Genomic DNA, 23,395 nt, shown 5'->3' with positions numbered 1-23,395 from the left:
TCTGTAGCATCTGGCGCCTCCTTCTGTCCTCCATGGGCATTGCATGCATATGGTGCACAGACACACATGCAGACAAAACAGACATATGAAATGAATAAATCTTAAAAAAGGAAGACCTTACATCTATATTCAACCTTTAATATTAGGAGATTAGGAAAGTGTGAGAAAAAGTAAAGCATTTTCCAAATTGATGTTTGTATAATTTGCAAGATTTTGCTCCCCCGTCCCTTTACAATGTTTGCACTCTGTTTGCTACAGTGGTTTGTACATCCAGGGGAACCTCAGAATTTATTCATCAGGACAGGAAAAATTTAAAACACATTAGTGATTGTAGTTGGACTTTTCTTTGGGCCACCAGCTCACAAATAACAACATGGAGACTTCTTATTAATTATGAAATCTTGGCCTTTAGCTCAGGAGTGTCCCCATCTAGCTCTTATAACTTAAATTAACCGGCTTCTCTTAATCTATGTTCTGCCACATGGCTCAGCTACCTCCCCTCTGAACTCTACGTCCGACCTCCTCAGTGTCTACCTGGTGTCTCCCGCGCCCCTAGATTCTGACTTTGAGTTCCTCTCCCCAGAAGTCCCACCTGTCCTCTCCTGCCTAGCTATTGGCCATTAAGCTCATTATTAAACCAATCACCAGGCACCTTAGAGCAGAGGCGCATCTTTACATTGCACAAAAAGATTATCCCACAAGTGATTCTCATCTTACATCTTAATAGGGATGCCTCTGTTATGATGCTATAATGTGTTAGAAGGCATTTGAAATGGATTGCTCCTTTAGGTTAAGCAATGCCGTTCTTCTAATTATTAGTTTGAGAGAAACTTTTAAAAATTAAAATAGGTGTCATATTTGCCTTGATTTATGTGATACTATTTTAACATGGAGTGAGATGAGCTGTGGTCTATAGCACATGTCCCCAATTCTCTTCTTTAAAAGAAAAAGTTATTTTTGTTTTATCTTGGAGGAAGAGGAGAAAAATGAGGAATTGAGTGAATGGGAACAGAAAATCATGGCTATGTTGGCAGAAATTTTAAAAATAATTATGATAAACATTATAGTTAATAAGCACATAGAGAATAACTTTAAAGGCACATTTTTCTTTAGAGAAGTTTTAAAACCAAAGGAATAAAATATGTGACAGACTGCCCAGAAACTGAAATATCCCTTTACAAAATGACCACATAAGCCACATAGTCCAAATATTTCAAAAGACAATAGTAGACATTGTCTTGACCTATTTCTCTTTCATCTGCTTTTGTGGTAAATAAAGTCAGACACGTTTTTAAAACAACTCATAAATAGTAGGAAATGAAACATCTCTCAGGTCTGTGGAGGGAAAGGTCAAGGTCAAGATGGAGAAAGGGTGAGCCCACTTCTTGGCATGCAAACTCACTTCTTGCTGTGTCTTCACATGGAGGAGAAGGAAACCTGTGCAGTGTTCTCTTCTTAAGAGGGCACTAACCCCATCGTGTGGACCCCATCCTTCTGGCCTGTGTCCTCCCTTACCTTAAGTGTGTATTGAGCTTCACTATAGGGATGGGTAGGAGAGGGGTGCAATGGTCATGGAACACAGACTCAGGCATTTGTTTCATGACAATTATTGATATGCAAGCTTATGCATTAGCTAGGGTTGTCATGCAAAGTCACCACCAACTTGGGGCCACAAATGAGACGCTCATTTCTTCACACATCCATGATCCCTGTCATGATCCCTGTCTGGCTGTAGATGAGATTCTCTTACCTCATTCAATTTCTGTGGTTCTGCAGTGGCCATCATCTCATGGCTTTGTAGCCCCTGACTGTACAGTAGGCCACTCTGATGATGAGAGTTACCCCAGGGGCAGGGGTAGCATGGTGGTCGGTATAGAGGCTCAGGACGGATCTATGAATGTTGAAGCACCGGACCTGGGGGGAGTTTTGCTCTTGGGTCTAGGAGGGGATGGTGCTGTCTTCTCCAGGAAAAGACCCCACTATGTCTTGGAGGTATTGCTGCAGTGCTGGAATCCAACCAGAAAACGGGAAAGCTGACACTCAAGGCTTGTTGTTTCAAGTGATTTGCTTTGCATAGACGAGAGTTTGAGGGGGTGATCAGGGCAAATAATGAGATGCCTTGTACCAGAAAGTGTGACCTGAGCATATCTGTTGGGATTTGTAGTAAGGGAGGGAAAGGGACATGAAGAAATGGGGTGGGTGGAGGCAGCAGGCAGCAGACAGTCGGGGCAGGAACCCAGGACAGCTTTTCCACTCACTCACTGAGGCCTTGGACGCTGACCCCCTGCTCATCTTCTTCTGCCCACGTGAAAGTGAGAACCTCAGATGAGACCTTGGGGGCAGAGGCATGGTTTTTGGCTGATGCTCGGGTTTCCCCTGTGGGGTGGCATCAAGCCCATGGCTGCAGCGGTCCTGGGCCTCTTCCTACCTGCTTCCTGTCCCTGGTGATTTCCACCAGCAAACTCCCTGTACTCAGGTCCCCACTGCATGGGCAGAGATTGCATCAGAAACCAGCACCAGAGCTCGTCCCCGAACATCGTGAGGATGAATCTAGGAGGGCTTTGCAGGACACGGACGTGCCTGTGCAGGCGCCTGTGGGTGGGCGCTTTAGAGTGGGCAGGTAACTATTTGGAGACGCTGTGAATCGGGGAGTAATGCCTACGTGGACAGACAGATGTCTCTTCAGTAGCCAAGAGGACACTGAGGGCCCATTTCTTCATATCCCAGGTGGCAAAGAACAAGGACCAGTAGCTTCTTTGTTCTCATTGGTTAGAGAGGTGAGGCAGGGCAGGCAGTCAACAGTGCTGGAGCACGCAGAGTGCAGGGGAGGCCAGAATTAGACTGCAGGTGGCCACAGCACGGAGGCCGAACGCAACACGGGGATGTTAAAAAATACACACTTAATTGCTGCAGAAAGTGCTAGAGAATCGGAACTATATTTGGATTGGAACGGCTTATTGGCAAAATATTGCAGCAGATGCTGGAAGGACGCTTAATTGGAGGAGGCTGCCTGCTCAGAGCCCTGAGATTCTGCAATTGTCGGATGCAATTTCAGTTTTGCAAAATATAGCATCTTTTAAAAGGTTGAGGGCCGCCATGGAAGCCGTTTATAGTTGTGAGAGGGGCATTTTTCTTCTCGAAATAATGTGAGATGCTCTCTAATGACTGAAAGAGAAAATAATGATTTCCTGCAGGGTGTGTGTGTGTGTGTGTGTGTGTGTGTGTGTGTGTGTGTGTGTGTGTGTGTGTGTGTGAAGGAAAAGCATGCTAAGCAATGCTGTGCTCTGTGCCATTATATCCTTTACCCTTCACACCTCTGAAGATTAAATGATTTTCTTTTCCCTTTCAAAAAAAAGTAGGCATCCCAGAGACTCAGTGAAGAGAATTGATTCTATCACTTCTAATGAGGATGCCACGCCGGACTTGAGAGTCAACCCTCACGGCACGAGGCCTTGCGTCTGTCTTACACGTTGCCTTCTCTCTTCGCTGAGTCTCCTTGTCACCCCCATGGGCTGACTCCAGCGATCTCCTTCTGGACCACCATCCGAGCTACAGTTGGTCAGACAACTGGACGGTCACCTGTTCATGAGTGCCTTCTGTTGTTTCCTGGGGATATAGATGGGGGAGACAGACGCCGGCGCAGTCTTGACAGAGTGGGATGAAAGCTGCCTGAGTGGTCCTCTTCAGCCCTCCGTGTATCCCGAGAAGCACATTAAAATACAGGCTGCCGAGAGGAGAAGCCTCAAAAACATGTACACAGAAGGATGCCAAGAAGCACAGAGGACGGTTTCTCTGGTTCATGCTGCTAGTTCTCGCCAGACACAGTTCCTAGGACACGGCTGAGTGTCTGCTCTGGGGCTCTTTGCAAAACCAAACCAAACAAACACATGCTTCACGTGCACTTGTTTATGTTGGGGCTGAGAGCGTTCCAAAGAAATTATTAACAAAGCCAGACATCTCTCAGCAACGGGGCTGCAGCCGAAGACTTTGGGAGAGGTGTCAAGATGAGCCACTCCACTCAGGAGGTGAGCACCCAAGCAGCCTTCCCTCAGCAGCCTTCCCTCAGAATGTATTTGCTCCCATAGCAGTCTTTGGGAAAATAAAACAGAGGATACAGCCGCCAGATAGAAAGATGTGAGTGGGCAACCGGGCCTCCTCATGTCCAAATAAAAATTTATGCCCTGCAAACCACAGCACCTCGACTTCCTGTGAGCCCCTTCCAAGCTGCTGAGAGCGACTACACTGGGCCCTCAGCTGTGGTCCTTGTCACTAACTGTTCCTGTCTGTCTGAGACCATGGTGGAGAGCGACTATCTGCAGGAATATAACGCTGACTTGTTAAGAGCAGCAAGAAGAAACCGCTATAGAGGAGTCCAGGAGCAAGGCAACATTCCAGCAGAGGACAGGGGGGCTGGTCTCCTCTGCACAGGCCTGGGGAGAGGGGCTCCAGAGAGGGGCATGGAGTAAAGGGTGTGAGTGCAGGGCCCAGGACGCTGAAGTGACCCACAAAGTCAGACAAGGTTTTTCTCCCAAGTGAACTAACAGAATGTTTTCCTAAAGTTGTTTGTCTCTGCCTACATACAGCTCTATAGTGAACTCCACAGGAAAGCCAAAGCTCTTTGCATTTATCATGACTGGTCCCTGCTTCTTCCTGCTTCATGTCTCCCGAACTACGGAAGCAAACAGGATGGTCTACGTGCCTACCACGGAGTGGTGACTCAACCAGGGGTTCCTTATGCCCACCTGCTTTTGTCCCATGTCATCTCCCATGAGTCATCCATGCGTCACCAGTTCACTGAGACTTAGGTGTGGACAGTGCAGAGATCTGTCCTGTGTTGTTCATGTGACTGTTAGGTGTGGACAGTGCAGAGATCTGTCCTGTGTTGTTCATGTGACTGTTAGGGGTGGACAGTGCAGAGATCTGTCCTGTGTTGTTCATGTGACTGTTAGGGGTGGACAGTGCAGAGATCTGTCCTGTGTTGTTCATGTGACTGTTAGGGGTGGACAGTGCAGAGATCTGTCCTGTGTTGTTCATGTGACTGCTTAGTGTGGACAGTGCAGAGATCTGTCCTGTGTTGTTCATGTGACTGCTCAGTGTGGACACAGCAGAGATCTGTCCTGTGTTGTTCATGTGACTGTTAGGGGTGGACACTGCAGAGATCTGTCCTGTGTTGTTCATGTGACTGTTAGGGGTGGACACTGCAGAGATCTGTCCTGTACTCTTGTGATGGTTTCCCTGGCTGCCTTTTACTTGTCTTCAGATGGGCGTCAATATCAGGCTGACACTGAATGGTGAGTAGAGTGTCATTTAGTTCTGTGCCATGCTATGAAGTGTGCATGCCTATGTAGACATCCCTACAGTAAGTTATACAACTGGAGGTCTGTGCCAACGCCTCCCCCTGCAGGCCCATTCTATCTACACTTGCCTGTCTTCTCCCCCACCTACCCTAAGCCTTGAGAACCATCAGCTGGTTCACATCGAGAAGTATGTGGATGTCACGTATAAATGCAAACAAATGGCTTGTACATATTACAAACTATCATTACATGTTATGAAAACGCTACAACACAAAATGTGACCTATACGGTTGCATTTCTTACTCAGTGGAATACCCCTGAGATTTTCCCTAGTGGCCATGTGTATCAGTACTCCGTTCTTCTTTACTCAGTAGGATTCCACAGGATGGAGGAATCATGTTTTGTGTTACAGTTCACCGGCTGAAGTACTCTTTGTTCACTTTTTTGTTTTTGATACTACCAATGGGGTTAAGGTGTGTGTTCATGTGTGTGTGTGTGTAGTGTTCTGTGTGTGTGTAGTGTTCTGTGTGTGTGTAGTGTTGTGTGTGTGTGTGGTATATGTAGGTGCATATCATTGTATGTGTGTGTGGTATGTGTATGTGCACATATGTGTGTGCATGTATGGTGTGTGTATGCATATGTGTGCATATTTGTATGTGTGTGGTGTGTGTATGTGGTATGTTGTGTGTATGTGTGTGTGGTACATGTATGTGCATATATGTGCATGCGAATGTGTGTGTGGTGTATATATTTACATGTGTGTATTCATATGTGTGTGTGTGTGTGTGTATGTTGGTGGATATTAAACCAAGGCTTCATGCACTCTACGGAAGTACCTTCCCATGGAGTATACCCTAGCTAAAATGGGCTATGTCTGATGTAGCTGTGGCCTCTGCTGACTGCAGGAGTAGAATGAGACTTGGGTTTGCTTGTCTGGCCTGTGGGTATAGCGCTGCCCAGACAGTGCCCCCTGGAAGCACTGCCCTTCCTCCTCTGAACTCTTTTTAGTTGGCTGTACTCAGGAGTGTGCTGTTCTGCTCATCGATCTATGTGTCTTCTTGCCAGACCACGTTTTCATTTCTGTAACTACTTGGGTCTGAAATCGTTCAGGCAGCAGCTCCTGATGCTTTATTCTTATTACAACTGTGTTATTGATTCTGTTTTCTTATCCTACATTTTAGGATAATCTTGCCCACATCTACAAATAGCATTTCTGAGAGTTTAGTAGAATTACACCAACCCTCCTCAGCTAGAGGAGCCATCTCCTTTCTAATAGAAAACAATGTACGTCTCACCGCCACCGACAACCCAAAACATCTGTTTAATCACTTTGCATGCCACCACAACCGTCTCTCTATCTAGCTGTCTGTCCACCTGCTGTGTGTTTGGGGGAATTTTGACATAAATGGTGCATCAGAACATTCCAGTACTGAACACTTTAGCACGCGTGCCACTGCCTGTTTGCCTAAGACTCTTATTTGAGATAATTTTTTATTCAATAAAATACCCTGGTATTAGGTGTACCATCCAGTAGGTTTTGAAAAATACAAGCATTTGTGACACACAGCTTGGGTTTGTCATCTCTTTATGGCTTATTCCCAATTTCACCTCCTCAGGGGCAAACGACTTTGACTCATTTCCACCCTAGACGAATTTCTCATTACTAGTACTGCATTTGGGTATAATTGCATCATACATACTGTTCTTTTAGGCTAGCCCTGCATGTAGGTATAATTGCATCATATACACTGTTCCTTGAGGTTCTTTTACTAAGCATAGCTCTGGTATTATTCCACTTGGTTGTGCGTGTCAAACATTTGTTCCTTTTTACTTTAAAGTTTTTGAGAATTTGATACACAAGAGCTGTATTATTCCCACGCTTCTCCTCGCTCCAACTCCTCCTATGGCCCCACACTCTCTCAAATTTATAGCCTGTTCTTTATATATCCTGTTGGGTCCATTTAATGTTGCTCATATGCACACGTGTTTAGGGCTGACTTCTTGGGATTGGGCAACCTCTCAGAGGCCCGTCCCTGTTTATTCCACTGGATGGATGTATCACATTTTGTTTGTTTATCTCTTTTTTTTTTACTATTATTTAGAAACATCTAATATCTAAGAAGCAACATCCAGATGTAGGGAGCAAATTTTATTTTATTTTATTTATTTATTTTTTTAGTAATTTATTTTTTTTTATTTTTATTTTTATTTTATTTTCCAGTTTAAATTTAGATAAGAATCAAGGTTGCTTCACAAGTCAGTTCCAGGTCCCTCTCCCATTCCCTCCCTTCTTCCCGTGCCCTCCCCTCCCCTCCCCCCCCCCGTTATCCTCTCATTTCTCCAGGGAGGGTGAGGCCCTCCATGGGGGTGTCCATAGTGTGTCATTTCATATAGGGCAGGGCCTAGACCCTTCCCCAAGAGTTCTGGGTGAGAGTGCACCTCACATTGTTCTATTGGAGTCCAAAGTCCGTGTGTATACTTGGGATGGGTACTGATCTGCTGCCCAAGGCTCAATAGATTCCCTAGGCCTCTTCACTGACACCCAGATTCAGGGGGTCTTGATCAGTCCCATGCTGGCTTCCCAGGCTAATGCCTGGGATTCAAGAGTTAACCTTTGTCTGGTCAGCTGTTTCTGGGGTTAAACCAGCCCAGTCTTAATCCCTTTGATCATCAGTCCTCCCTCTCTGTTACTGGCTTTCTTGAGTTCAGCTCAGTACTTAACCAAGGGAGTCTGCCTCTTCTTCGATCAGCCACTAAATAAAGTTTCTGTTTCCCAGACTCTCTGGCCATAGGATTGTAGGCTGGCACTCCCCAGATCTATGTCTAAAATCCATATATGAGAGAGTACATGCCATGTTTCTCTTTTTGTGACTGGGTAACCTCACTCAGGATGGTTCCTTCTAGTGTCATCCATTTGCCTGCGAATCTCATGATTCCATTATTTTTTTCTGCTGAATAGTACTCCATTGTGTAGATGTACCACAATTTCTCTATCCACTCTTCAGGTGAGGGACATCTAGGTTGCTTCCACGTTCTGGCAATTACAAATAAAGCTGCTATGAACATAGTGGAACAGACCTCTTTGTTGTATGAATGGGCATCTTTTGGATATATGCCTAAGAGTGGAGTTGCTGGGTCTTGTGGTAGGTTTATTCCCATTTTTCTGAGGAATCTCCACACTGATTTCCAAAGTGGCTGAACCAGTTGGCACTCCCACCAGCAATGGAGGAGTGTCCCCCTTTCACCACATCCTCTCCTGTTTATCTCTTTGGAAAGTATTTGTTGTTTCCCTCCCTGCTCCAACTTTGGGCCTGTTATGAATAAAGCTGTTAGGAGGTCTTAAGAAATATTTGGCTGATATTTAACTCTTTGCATAAACATAACCTAACACATAGGTCTCATTGGTTTTCACATTTGCTCTCTTCTTTAGTAAATGGTTAAATTATGCATACGCCAAAAATTGTTTTAAAACAAACCCTTCATGATTTCAGTGCACATCCGATTAGTAGATATATGTCATAAGCCATACATTTGGGGTAGGGCTTTCTCCATTAGTAGATCTATGTCATACGCCATACATTTGGGGTAGGGCTTTCTCCGTTAGTAGATCTATATCATAAGCCATACATTTGGGGTAGGGCTTTCTCCATTAGTAGATCTATGTCATACGCCATACATTTGGGGTAGGGCTTTTTCCATTAGTAGATCTATATCATAAGCCATACATTTGGGGTAGGGCTTTTTCCATTAGTAGATCTATATCATAAGTAATACATTTGAGGTAGGGCTTTCTCAATTAGTAGATCTATGTAATAAGCCATACATTTGGGGTAGGGCTTTCTCCATTAGTAGATCTATATCATAAGCAATACATTTGAGGTAGGGCTTTCTCAATTAGTAGATCTATGTAATAAGCCATTCATTTGGGATAGGGCTTTCTCGGCACAAATGAAGCAGAAGTAGGATCAGCCCCGGAAGAAGAAACACAGTCCATTTGGCATGCTGACCTTGTGTGCTGACAGCTTATCAAAGCCATTCAGTTTCTAGTTTACTCATTTAAAAGACACTTTCTTGTGTGCAGGCATATATGTGTGTAAAGATGCATGTGTGTGCGTGCACCACATGTGAGGCCAGAGGTCAAAGTTAGGCGTCCCTCTACAGATGCTGACCAGCTTGTCTTCTGAGACTGGGGTCTGCTGCTGACTGTGCCAGGCTGGCTGGTGAAGGAGCTCCTGGGATCCCCATGTCTCTGGGATTACAAGTGCATGCCACCATCCCTTCCCCCTTTCTCTCTCTTTTTTATGACATGGGTTCTGAAGATCAGACTTGGGTCCTTGTGCTTTTATGGTGGACACTTCATCAACCGAGTTGTCTCCCCAGGCCCAGTTTGCTTTTTAATTTTTGACATTCCTTGGGATTCTATGGGGACAATGGTGTCATCCAGAATGAGGATACTCTTATCTATTCCCTTCAGTTTACTTGCCCTATGCCCCATTTTGCATCGAGTTGCCTTGGTAGAAATGCTAACTGTTTGTTGGATGTGAGTGGTGAGAGCAGACATTGTCTGGTGAGAAGGAAAATAATTTGTTGTCTCACCGGAAAGTATAACGTTAGGTGCGGGGTTTTGCAAACCTCCCCTTGTATTCACATGCACATATGTGTGTCCTCAGCTCGACTACAGCACGTATTTGGGCTGCATCAATTGACATGACACTCTGGTTCTCCCTCATTATCCTGTTACTATGACAGTTGCATTGATTGACTTTTAAATATTGAATCATTCTGGAAAACTTGGATTAAATACCAGCTGGTTACAGAGAATTCATTTAAAAAAACAGATCTGTAAACTCTGTTAGATACTGCTCTGTTAAGGGCTTTGGTATTTGTATGAAAGGGGGATATTGCAGTATGGTTTGAGGTTTGTTTGTGTGCTGGGAAGTGCTGAGAGTGTTCTCAGATCATGAACCATGGAAAGTCTGCTCCTATTTTCTTGAAGAGTTTATGTAAACTGATGCTAATTCTTTTTCAAATATTTTCCGGAATTCTCCCTCAAAACCATGAGGGTCTGAGGATACCCTCTGGGAGCAATTTTAATGACAATTCCCTCAGCAGTAACAGGCTGGTAAATGACCTGTTTTGTAGCTGGGTGAGTTGCCATAGTTTGTGAGTTTTCTAAAGAATTGGTTCACTTCATCTCATTTGCAAACTTGCACATATAGAGACAGTTTTCATATGCATTTATGTTAATACTGAGGTCTGCAGACTCTGCGGCCATACCCTGTCTAATTTTGAGAAGTTTTGTCTCCTTAGAAGAGGCCCTTCAATTCTGCTGGTTTCTAAAAGCTGCTTTCTGTGTCATTGCTTTTTCTTTGTTTTTTTAAACAGAAAGAAAAAGCAATGTGTGTGTGTGTGTGTGTGTGTGTGTGTGTGTGTGTGTGTGTGTGGTGTGGTGTGTACCCCTGTCATATCGTGCATGTGAAGGCCAGAGGACAACTTGGCAGAATTTGTTCTGTCTTTCCATCACGTGGGTCTCAGGGATCAAATTCAGGTTTGCCATTACCTGATCGTGCTGGCTCTAGCTTTTTGTTTATTTGTTTGTTTGTTTGTTTGTTTGTTTCATTGATTTCACTCTCCTGATGTCTTGATTAGCTCCTTTTCTCTGCTCTTGCTGGGCTCACTTACTCTTCCTCCCTGTGCTGTGGGACTCAGACTACCAACGTGGCTGTCTCCTTCAGCTATGTGTGCCCTGGGAACCCCAGCAACACTTTCACTGGATGCCAGAGGTTTTGCTTGTAGTTTGGATTCAGTGCCACATATATTTCTCTGTATTTTGAGCTGTTTTTCCAAGTGTTTGGAGCAATGCCTGCCATCTTTCATGTCCTGTTTTCCATTGCAGTCTAAGATCACTCTCCACCTTACAGATAAACAGTCAAGGGTGTTAGAGAGGACATAGAGTTTCCGTGGCAACCCATAGTCCACACACTTGACCAATGAGGCCCAGCTACTCTGGGAGGAGACCTGGGTACCACTTTTCCAGGAGAGGATAATCCAGGAAGGATGCTTGAGGTGGAAGTGAATGAGCTGAGATATTATCAAGGAGTGGGAAGGAGGGGGTTTGAATGAAAAAGTCAGGTAGACTCAAGGATATGGCTCATTGCTTTCACTTTTCAAAATCTGAACAGGTCCTGTTCTATCCTGCAGTCACAGAATGAATAGACAAGACAAGCAGTGAGAAATAGGCTATTCTTGGCCAGGGAAAGCTTGAAAGTCTGTGTTTCAACCCCAGCAAAGACTGAGCATCCCTAACAGGGTAAGGGGAGAAGGGGACTTCAGACAATGAGTGGAAGTCTTCATGGATTCCCCAGTGGTTAGGGGAGAGGAGCAGGGGGATCTTGAGGGAACGAACTTCCCTTAGCCCACATGTGGTCTAGTTCCAGCCTGGGTCAAGAGCAAGCTGGACCAAGATGGCACTACTGAAGGAATTTAGCTAGAGAAATATGACTCAGATGGTGATAATGAGTCTGGGGATGGAGAGTTGTTCAACAAGGCCTCCTTTGTGACTGCAAAGGATACAGCTGACAAAGGCCCGATGTCCCTTTGACTGGTTAGCTGGAAATCTTGTCTGAAACAGAAAGTCGGATAGCAAGGATTTTTTTTTTCTTCAGGTTCAAGAAGGTATTTGCCTAATGACATCCCACAGATGTGTGAAGGCCCCAGGCAGTGTGACACACAAGAATGATAGAGCCATTTTTTCCCATTCTAGAAAATATCAGTTGATGACATTGTGGCATGCAAGAAGGGACAGTCCACAGCTGACCCTGGCTAGGGCAGGGATGGACCGGGAGGTCCCATAGGTTGGTGTTTAGTTAGGTGTGTGACTGTGTAGGTAGAGGAGCAGCTTATTCAACCAAGAGGAGACAATCTTAAGGAGAAGGGATCAGCACCACAGTTACCTGTTGAACTGGCTCGAAGTGGTTCACAGATGTCTCTGTACAGAAGAAGCAGGAAGAATAGGATTATCTGGGAGTGAGTTTCATACTCTAAAAAGACCAGGCTGTGGGATAGCAGACCCCACCAAGATGGGCAGCTCTGAAGCAGCATTGAGAAAAGAATTGCAGTCTTTGATTCAAAACAGAAAGTATGTAAAATAATGTTACTTTGGTGCAAAGAATTAACTTGAGGGGTACCTGACTTGCTGTTTATAGAGCTTATGTGTAAATAGATTGTAACCCATACTCTCAGTATGTTTTACTGTATTTAAGTTGTTATAGGCTGAATTGTTCCCCCATAAATTTCCATGTTGAAGTTCTAATTCTCAGCACCTCGTCATGTGCTGTTATTTGTGAGTAGAGTTGCTGCAGTTGTAATTAGTGGAGTTAGACTTCAGTAGTTCTACTTAACAGCATGGACTTCTAATTCAGTATAATGGGAGGCCTATGTTAAAAGGGAAATTTGGACACATGCAGCATAATGGGAATTCCATGCAATGTTTCGGGTGACATTGCCACAAGCTAAGGAGCCACCAGAGGCTGGAGGATGTTGGAACAGCCTTGGAAGGAGCTGATACTGTCACCTTGTGCTTCTGGTCTCCAGAACTGGGAATGTCTGTTGTTTAACTCACCCAGACCTCAGTGTTCTGTTCTGTCAAAGTGAACTAATATATCCATAGCAAAGAAATACCCAAGATTCACCTAGTCTGGAAGCTAAAATAGTTCCTCAGTTTGTCACAGTTAAGCAAGAAGCTATTAATCCAACCATAGGTGACTGTACGTTGGTGGACAGCCACTTTCAAGTTCTTCCTTTCCAGGCCTCGGCTGGTGCTTGCTGGATACTCAGAGTGAACTTCTTTTCTTTGGAGGAGTTCATAAGTTTATTGATGAAATATGACTGCATTTCAAATCAAAATCAGTCCTTGTTAAAAAGCTGTAGCAGATTGAGGTTAACATTTATGTAATCTCAGCATAGGTATTTCTAATGACATAAAAATTGGAGAGGAAGATGCATCTTTGTAACACGATAAATGAAAGGCCCAGGGACAGATATCATGGTCCAAACTGAAGATCAGAAAAGCAAAGCAGCAAACCACTAGCTCTTACCTCTACCTCAGAATGAAAGGTTACCTGGCTCCACCAGACTTCAGACTGTAATCCCAGACTGCTATGCTCTCTTCAATGTGGCTGGAGAATCCTGAGACTGAATCCCGAAGACCCTGCTCCTATCTGTTATATATCTCTAGTGCTGAGATTAAAGGTGTGAGCTCTGTTACTATTTTAGAGTGATTCAGTCTCATGTAGCCCTGGGTGGCCCTGAACTCAGAGAGATCCATCTGTCTTTGTCTTCTGAGTCCTGGGATTAAAGGTGTGTACCTCCACTGACTGATCTCTGTAGCTTGAGGCTGGCTTTGCTTTCTGAATCCTCAGGCAAGCTTTAATAAATTATAAATAATGTATCACTACACATGTTTGTACTTAAAATGTGGAGATAAGTGCTTTCTCCAAAAGAGCAATATATGCATTCTTCTCAAACATATAGGAACTTTTCTCCATGCCAGGCCATCTATGAGGTCATTTAACAATACTCAAGAAATGTCAAAGAATTGTAACCAAGTATAGTCGCTGCCCATGAAATAAAGTCAGAAATCAATCAGAGAAGGAAATTTGGGGAATTCACAAATGTGTATACATCTTTAAAGGAACTAAAAATAGATGAGCCCTCATAGACTCATAGGTCAAAAAGGGGGGAAAAACCATAAGAAATTAGAAAGCACATTAAGATAAATGAAAAACAAAATCTAACTTATGGGATAGGACCAAACTAATGGGATGTAGTGAAAACAATGCTTGCATGAAAATTTATATCTATAATTCTCTCTGCTGAAACTGGCCTGAGCCCTCTTCTGTCCTCTGTGGGCCCCTGCACACATGTAGTGCACACACACACACACACACACACACACGAGTGCACTCAAGCACACACGTGCATGTGCACACACAGTTTTAGAAAGAACTGAACTGTTTAAGTAGGGTTTATTGGAGAAAGAGAAATGATCATATATACATATATATGTATATACACCATATACATCTCTCTCTCTCTCTCTCTCTCTCTCTCTCTCTCTCTCTCTCACACACACACACTATGGAGAGAGAGAAAGAGAGAGAAAGAGAGAGAAAGAGAGAGAAAGAGAGTTTGTCCTGGTCAGTTTTTTGTCAACTTGACACAAACTCGAGTCACCTGGGAAGAGAGAACCTCAACTGAGAAACTACCTTCACCATATTGATCAATAAACAAGTCCGTGGGGCAGTTTTTAAGTGGATGACTAGTGTAGGCGGGCCGTGCTCACTATGAGTGGCACCACTTCTGGATGCCCCTCTGGGATGTGCACAGCAGCAGGCTAAGAAACCCATAAAGGTGAGCCAGGAGGCAACATTCCTTAGGGTCTCTTGTTCCAGTTCCTTCCAGAGTTCCTGCCTTACTTCTCAGTGATGGACTGTGATATGGAAGCGTAAGCCAAATGGACCCTTTCCATTGTGGTGGTGGTGTTTATCACAGCGACAGAAAGCAAACTAGAGCAGGTGCGTGTGTGTGCGCGTGCGTGCGTGCGTGCGTGTGTGTGTGTGTGTGTGTGTGTGTGTGTGTGCTCAAGCTTATTCAGGGAGGGACAGATTGACTTTTTAATTCTGTCACTAGGACTAAACCCAGGGCCTTGCACATTCCAGGCATGTGTTCCATCACTGAGCTGTCTCCCCAGCTCTCCTTTCCTTTTTCTTTTGAGAAATGTTTTCACCAAGTTGTCTAGGTTGTCCTTAAACTCACTGGGTAGTTCAGGCTGCTCTGGAACTTGCCATCATCTTTTTCTAGCCTTCAGAACACAGGCCTGTGCCATCAGACACAGTGAGAAAATGGAATTAGTCTGTGTAATTAGCAGGCTAAAGGGAAGGACTTATTTCCAGCTTGAGGCCAGAAGCAGGCTAGAGGCAGATGCCTGCCTTCTCCTAAGACTTCAAATTGGATAGATAAATCCTCCCCACACCATGGAAGGCAGTATGGTTTATTTAAAATCCATAGAATTTGACGCTTACTTCACTTATTAAATATCTTCACAGTGTCACAGGTTTGACCAAATATCTGGGCACCATGTCTTGTCAAGCTGACATGGAAAATCAATCATCCCTCTATCCTTCGACCTTAAGAAAGAATAGAGCAAATTAAGTCCACAGCAAGAAGAAGGATGAAAACAATGACTATTGGAATGAAACAAAGATTACAAGCAAGAGAGGGAGACACTTAACTCTTAAATTGGTCTTTTGAAGATATAAACAACATGGCAAACTTATTTAGACTAAGGAAAAGAAACTTTCCATTTCTGGAGATCAAGAACAAAAGAAAAAAACAAGATCAAGAACAAAAAAGTGCTCATGGTAGCACATTCCTACAGTCCAGATACTGGGGAGGCAGAGGAAAGAGGATTGCACAAGTTCAAGACCAGTATGGTTTGCATAATGAGTTTCAGGAATCCAAGATCATACAGTGAGACTCTATGTCAAAAAACAGAACAAAACAACGTCCCCCAAAACCGTCAAAACAAAGACCACACACACACACACACACACACACACACACACACACACACACACACACACACACGGAGATAGCTCAGTGTGTAAAATGCTTGCTGCATCAGCCTGAGAATTTAAGTTTGACCCTCAGTACTCTGTGGAAAGCCAGGCATAGATTTCCTGTGCTTGTAACCTCAGAGAAGGGGAGGTGGAGATGGGTGGATCCCCAGGACCTTACTGACCAACCCAGCCTGATTGACAAGATCCCAGTGAGAGACCCTGTCTCAGAGAGTGAAGGGATAGCACCTGATGAACAACCTGTGAGACTGGTCTTCAGCTTCCACATACATGCACAAACACACACATGCATCTATGCACACATCAGATCTCACACAAATATAAAACAATTAACAAAATATTGTGGTTAATTCTAGGTCACTGCATTTGATAACTGTGGTGACAAAGTTCCTAGAAATTCACAGATGGACTCAAGGAAAAAGGAAAATCATAATAAATCCATAGTAAGTAAAGTCATTGGGTTAGTCATTTTAAAAAATCCTTTAATGAAGAAAATCCTGAAGCCAGATGGCTTCGTTGGTGGATTCTATTAAATGCTTAAAGAAAAATTAACAGTGTGTCACAAACTTCCAAACACACAAGTGAGAATAATTTCCAACTTATTCTATGAGGCCAGTGTTAGCCTGATACCCAAATCAAGGAAATAAAAACTGAAACCAACAACTCTTGTGAATAAGATTTGAAATCCTCAGTCTAATACCAAGAAATGGAACCCAAGAACATATAATAAAGACTATACACGATGATCAAGTGGGGTTTACTTAGTTTAGGAATGCACAGATGGTTCAACATATTGAAAAAAACAAACAACATAATTAATATGCCATATTTGTAGGGAGCTGAGGAAGCCCTGAGTGAACATATAGAGAGCATATGAAATCCTGAGTGAATGTACATTGTTGACAGGCACAGCCATGTTGAGGACCCAAGGCCTCAGATCCATGGGCATGCAAGCATTCCCCATGTGAATGAGGCTCAGAATTATTAAGAAGCCTTCCTGTGCTCTGAGTTTGAATATGCAAATAAAATGTTTACAAATGATTGATCATGGTATGCAAAAGCTAGCAACCGCAGATTTCTTCTCCTGGATATTTACTGCCTGAAACTCATGCCGCCCACAAGCACCTCCTACTGAGACTAGCTGCATCCCCTCTGCATCCACCTACTCTCATGTTGGATGAACACACTCAAGTTCCAGGTTGCTGCACAGCTGCTGCCGCTCCATCCGAGTGCACACAGCCCACTTGACCCCAGCTTGTCCGTACATGTATCTGTTCTTTCTTCATTCCCTCATTGCCCCCGTCAGGTTTCTGGACTGAAGCCACATGGGGCGAAGCGGTAAGGTATATATTGACAGGATAAAGGAGGAATACACAACTCATATCAAAGACATTGAGAAAGCATTTGACCAAATTCAGCACCCTTTCACAGGAAACACACTACACAGGTCAGGACTGGGGAGCGCTTCCTCAACAGAATGGAGACTGTCCATGAGAAACTCAGAGCTAACAGTGCACATGACATTGTAAGCCAACTGTTTTCCTCTAAGCACAGGAACAAAACCAGAATGTGTGCTCTTACTATTGTTCAATATCTGTAAGGGTTTATTGTTATAGACTCCGCTCCATCTTGACTTAAGGTCAGAAAGTTCAAGCTTATTCTTGCTCCTCAAAGTTTGAGCAAAGGTGTGGCTACCGGGTGTCTTGCTGCTCAAGACCAAATAATAGGCTGTTTGACTTGAAGTGTACTTACTAGACGTTTTGAGTATTAAGGATATAATTATGTTTGTTTGTTCCTTGTATCTTGGTAAGGAAGTCTTTTGCCCTTTCCTTTAGCTTGGGGTATACAATGGCTATGAGTAATGAACTTGGGGCATCTGCAGTATTCACTGAGAGCCCTCCCAACTCTATCTTCTGTCTCTTTTCTTTCTCAATCCTCACTCCCCTTTTCAGGAACATCCCAACACGTCAGCTGGCCCTGACAACATCATAACTACCAAAGGATCTAGTCAGGATAATTGGAAAAAGAAAGCAAGTAAAATGTACTTTGGGGGAAAAAAAATTTAAACTATCTTTAGTTATAGACAATATGATCTTGTATGTAGAAATTCCCAAGGAAGAACTATAGACACAACAAAGCAAAGAAAGAAAAAAACATTAACAGCTAAAAATAATTATGCAAGTCTGTAGAATACAATATACAAAAACCAGTTTAAGTAAGTGGGAAGCTCTCTCATGTTCAGGGATTAAGAAGTCTTAATGGTGTTAAGATGGTAATTCTTTCCAAATGTTCTACAGACTTGATGTAGTCCCATCTGAAATTTCATATGGAAATGCAAGGACTTAAAATAGCTCCAAAGAAGTCTGTGAAAAGAACAAGGTTGACACACATTTTCACACTTCAAAGGCTCACTAAAGCCTATGGCTCTCGGCACATCCTGACACCAGCCAAGATACAGAGATCAATGGGGATGGAATTGAAAGTCTAAAACCAGGTCCGTGCCTCTGTGACTAACCAATTTCAACAGTGTATCAGGCCAGTTCATTTAGGGTAACACTCTTTTCAAAGAATGCTGCTGGGATAATTAGGGACCCGTGGTTAATCTGAAGCTCTACCTCACACCATCTACAAAAATTAAATGCCAAAGAATTAAAGAATTAATTACCTCAGTAAGAGCTTAAAACAAATCTTTTTAGAAGAAAACACTGACTGAAGGCTTGTGACCTTGAATTAGGTAATAGTTTTCCACTTTTGACACCTAAAAGTACATGCAACCAAAGGAAAAAGTACATTATTTAAGTGAAATTCAAATTAAAACCGTGTGTGTGTGTGTGTGTGTGTGTGTGTGTGTGTGTGTGTGTGTGTGTGTGAAATCAAGGCTCATTGTTAAGAGATTGAAAGGAGGGCCTAGGGAGACGGTTTAATACTTAAGAGCGCTGGCTGCTCTTCCAGAGGATCGGGGTCCCAGTCTCAGCAAGCAATAGTACCTCACACCCATTCCTCATGCTGGTTCCAGAGGATCTGAACTTCTGAGCCCCAGGACACCAGACACACTTGCAGTACACACACATAAGCAGGCAAAAGACCCATACACATAGAACATCATTTTCAACTAAAAAATACTGAAAAGAAAATCCACAGAATGGAAGGGCATAGTTTTCAATCATGCATTTAATGTGTGTCTAGCATCAGAATATATAAAGAGCTCATATAACACACCAGCTTAAAAGACAACAACAAGACAAAAAAGAAACAAGTGGACCTGTAAAAAAAAAAACAGCTAAACTGGGTTTCAGTGGACATTTCTAGACATAGCCTATAGAACTGTCGAATAAGTGCATGAGAGCACGCTCACCACCATTAGCCACTGAGGGAGCACCGTGTGATGCCACAGGCTCACACCCTCCAGGGTGCCTGCCACCAGCAGAAAGGATAACAACTTGTGCGGACCAGGATGTGGACAGTGAAATCGCCATATTTACCGCTGGTGGAGTGGGAAATGATGAGGGTAGTTCAAAATCACCCTGGAGTACATGGACATACTAAACACAGAGCTACAAGAGGAGTCAGCAATTCCCAGAACAAGTTCACACAGAAAACTGCATGCACATGTTCATAGCGGGATTCTTTACAATGATCAAAATATATACACAACTCAAACACTCCTGCACCAATGGGTAGGTAAATAAAATGCTATATCCTCATGATAGGTCATTATCCTGATGTGCAAACAAATCATACAACGATACATGAGGCAGTCTGGATGAAGTTCAAAGATCTTAATGAAAGAAGCCTGACTTCAAATGATTGTTTAAATTCTAGGAAATGTCCAAAGAGACAAACAGTGCATCAGTGGTCTTTAGGGGATCAGGGAGGAGAGAACAGAGAAGACTGGTTTGCACTGGCTGGGGACACATAAATATGATGTGAATGGTGTCTGTACAATCAATCTTATGAATGCACCAACACCCTGAATCGTGTTCCTTAAAATAGCAAACTTTATATGTGAATTGTGTATTTTAAGGAAACGAGGGCAAAGTAAACTTAACAGGCAAATAAACAGAAAGTTATTTGCAACACCACAACAAACCAAAAAAACAAAAAAACTAGCGTTTTTAAGTATATTCAGAACTGCTGAAATCCATCTTTAAAATACCCATGGAAATATCACCAAGTGACGTGGCCACATGGAATGTCCTAAGTAAGATGGAAGGAAGCATACAGGGCAAGGAAACAGACTTTCATCTGTCTGACTACTAAACGAACTCAAACTCAAAGGACGCTAGTGGTTTTTAATATTTTATCATGTACTCATCTTCTATTTTTAGAATAAAACTTTATGCCAACAAGATGCTACCCCTGATGTGCTGCCCATTCTCCTGTGGATGGTCACACACCCGTGTAGACACCAGCAGCACAAAGTAGACTCAGTGGTTTCAAGCAGAATCTGAGGTTGGAAGCTGGGATATGGGATGGGTTGAATAGGAGAAGTCTTGGGTAGATTTGATGAAAATACATATATGTATGAAATCTGAAAAATGAATTATAAGCCAACAAACAAAGTACATAATAGATTATATATACATGTGTAGTAACTAATATGTACTTAATAACTAAGCTCTTGGAGAACAGTCTGGAAACTTTGAATTTCTGATGCCCCTGACTGCACACATACCATCAGGCCACTTAGGCGAAAGCTTCCTACGATCTTACCACAGAGGAGAAGAAGCTGAGGCCCAGTTCTTGATGTAACTCACCAAGAGCCACGTGGTCAACACCTGGGAAATCACATGAAAGCATGTGCAAACTCCTGTCTCAGGAAGCACCCCTTGCTCCAGACAGAATTCCTGCTGCCCACAGCCGTGCCCTGAATCCAGCCATCGCAGAAGCCCTTGAGCCAAGGCCAGGCAGACACAGAGGCTGCTAGAAGGCTCAGGTGAAGCCCAAAGGTGGCTTCAGGGAGGGTGAAGACCCAGACAGCCACGTGGTGGAAAGCAGCCTCTGTCCAGATCTGTGCTGACACATTCCCTCACATGTGCCCTGCATGGGCAGCAGAGTCAAGCATAGGGCAGGCACCACAGGGTAGGCAGGCCCACAAATCTCAGCTGGGAGCAGAAAAACATGGCAACAGTGAGTGTTCCAAGCAAAGGCGTAACATGTGGGGCTCGGCCTGCCTGGGTGCAGGGAGGGCGGGAAAGGGTGGAGTCTCAATTTGAAAGGGGAGACACCACAGCAAAGTATATGGTTGCAACCTGGGGCTCTGTGTGTGTGTGTGTGTGTGTGTGTGTGTGTGTGTGAGAACATGCACGTACTTGCTGTGTGTTCATGAGCTCCTATGGGGTTCTGATGAAGGCGGGCTGGTATACCATTTGGAGCCCATATACGAGTGGAGACTTTCAGCAGACCTCTCCCTGTGAAAGATCCCCTGTCACTGAACCGAAGAGCTGAGGGGCCTTTCTTGACTCTGAAATCTGCCTCACATAGAGGTCTTTTCCAGCCTGAGGCATAAAATAAAAATCTGTTAGGAAGAGGCTCTGTTTCGAGCTTGGCAAGTCAGTTGTCGTGCTGTGTCTCAATGTCCCCAGCAGACTTCATGAACAAAAATACACACAGTGCACTGGGTGGGGCATGGCCGCCACCAGGGACCACTGTTGATGTGTGTGCCATGGGAACTGTGGACCCACGTAGAGGAAAGGGGGCCCCCTCTGTGTTGTATCTCTTAAAGGCTTGAAGCCTAGCTGACTGCAACTTTGATGCCCGATTTTTCCACTTAGCATCAGTTTGTAAAACCTGCCGGAGCCATCCCTGGTTTCAAGGCTCCTGACACTGAATGCTGAGGTGAAACCTGCAGTGACTGAATGCTGAGGTGAAACCTGCAGTGACTGAATGCTGAGGTGAAACCTGCAGTGACTGAATGCTGAGGTGAAACCTGCAGTGACTGAATGCTGAGGTGAAACCTGCAGTGACTGAATGCTGAGGTGAAACCTGCAGTGACTGAATGCTGAGGTGAAACCTGCAGTGACTGAATGCTGAGGTGAAACCTGCAGTGACTGAATGCTGAGGTGAAACCTGCAGTGACTGAATGCTGAGGTGAAACCTGCAGTGACTGAATGCTGAGGTGAAACCTGCAGTGACTGAATGCTGAGGTGAAACCTGCAGTGACTGAATGCTGAGGTGAAACCTGCAGTGACTGAATGCTGAGGTGAAACCTGCAGTGACTGAATGCTGAGGTGAAACCTGCAGTGACTGAATGCTGAGGTGAAACCTGCAGTGACTGAATGCTGAGGTGAAACCTGCAGTGACTGAATGCTGAGGTGAAACCTGCAGTGACTGAATGCTGAGGTGAAACCTGCAGTGACTGAATGCTGAGGTGAAACCTGCAGTGACTGGTTCTTTGCTCTGGGGACTATGCTCATCCTGTAGCTCTTTGGAGGAAATGCTTGAGCCATCAACGGGCTTGTTAAAGTTCCCTGAGCTCTTAGATAAACTGGAAAGCCCTTGCTCTAGCTTTCAAGTTGGTTTTGTCATAAACTCCGAGCTGTCTATTTACTGGTGGCTGTGTGAGGATGTGACCAGAATGGTGATGACCTTATGGCTGCAGTCAATTGGCCTTCTCAGGAAGGGAGTAAACACACAGGTTAGCTGGCGGTTAGCTGGCGGTTAGCTGGCGGTGTTAATCAGAGGAGAGAGTCTGCTTCTGTAACTTTATAGCTTGCAGAGAACAGATCATGTCTGTTAAACAACAGGTTTTTTGTTTGTTTGTTTGTTTTGAACCAGAGTTTCTCTGTATCCCTGGCTGTTTTGAAACTCATTCTGCAGACCAGGCTGGCCTTGAACTCATAGAGATCCACCTACCTCTGCCTCCCCAGTGCTGGGATTAAAGGTGTGTGCCACCACTGCCCTGCTCAAACAGCACTGTTAACTTCTTCCTGTTGACCTAGCAGGAAATGCAAAGCTCAATGATTTGAACTTCTTTCCCTAACTTTCCAATTAGACTTCAGCATCTTTTCTTTTTATTTTTTAATTTTTTCCACTGTTGATTTTTTAAAATTAGAAACAAGCTTGTTTTACATGTCAACCCCAGTTCCCTCTCCCTCCCCTCCTCCCTTGCCCCCCACTAACCCCCTATTCCATCCCCTTTCTGTTCCCCAGGGAAGGTGAGGCCTTCCATGGGGGATCTTCAAAGTCTGTCATATCATTTGGAGCAGGGCCTAGATCCTCCCCCCATGTGTCTAGGCTGAGAGTGTATCCCTTTATGTAGAGTGGGCTCCCAAAGTCCATTTGTGTACTAGGGATAAATACTGATCCATTACCAGAGGCCCCATAAATTATCCAGTCCTCCTACCTGACACCCATGTTCAGGGGGTCTGGACCAGTCCTGTGCTGGTTTCCCCACTATCAGTCTGGGGTCCACGAGCTCCCCATTGTTCAGGTCAGCTGTGGTGTGGGTCTCTCCAGACC

Source organism: Mesocricetus auratus, unplaced genomic scaffold, assembly GCF_017639785.1.
Source record: "Mesocricetus auratus isolate SY011 unplaced genomic scaffold, BCM_Maur_2.0 Super-Scaffold_100006, whole genome shotgun sequence".
Classification (NCBI taxonomy): domain Eukaryota; kingdom Metazoa; phylum Chordata; class Mammalia; order Rodentia; family Cricetidae; genus Mesocricetus; species Mesocricetus auratus.
This window is presented reverse-complemented; position numbering follows the sequence as displayed.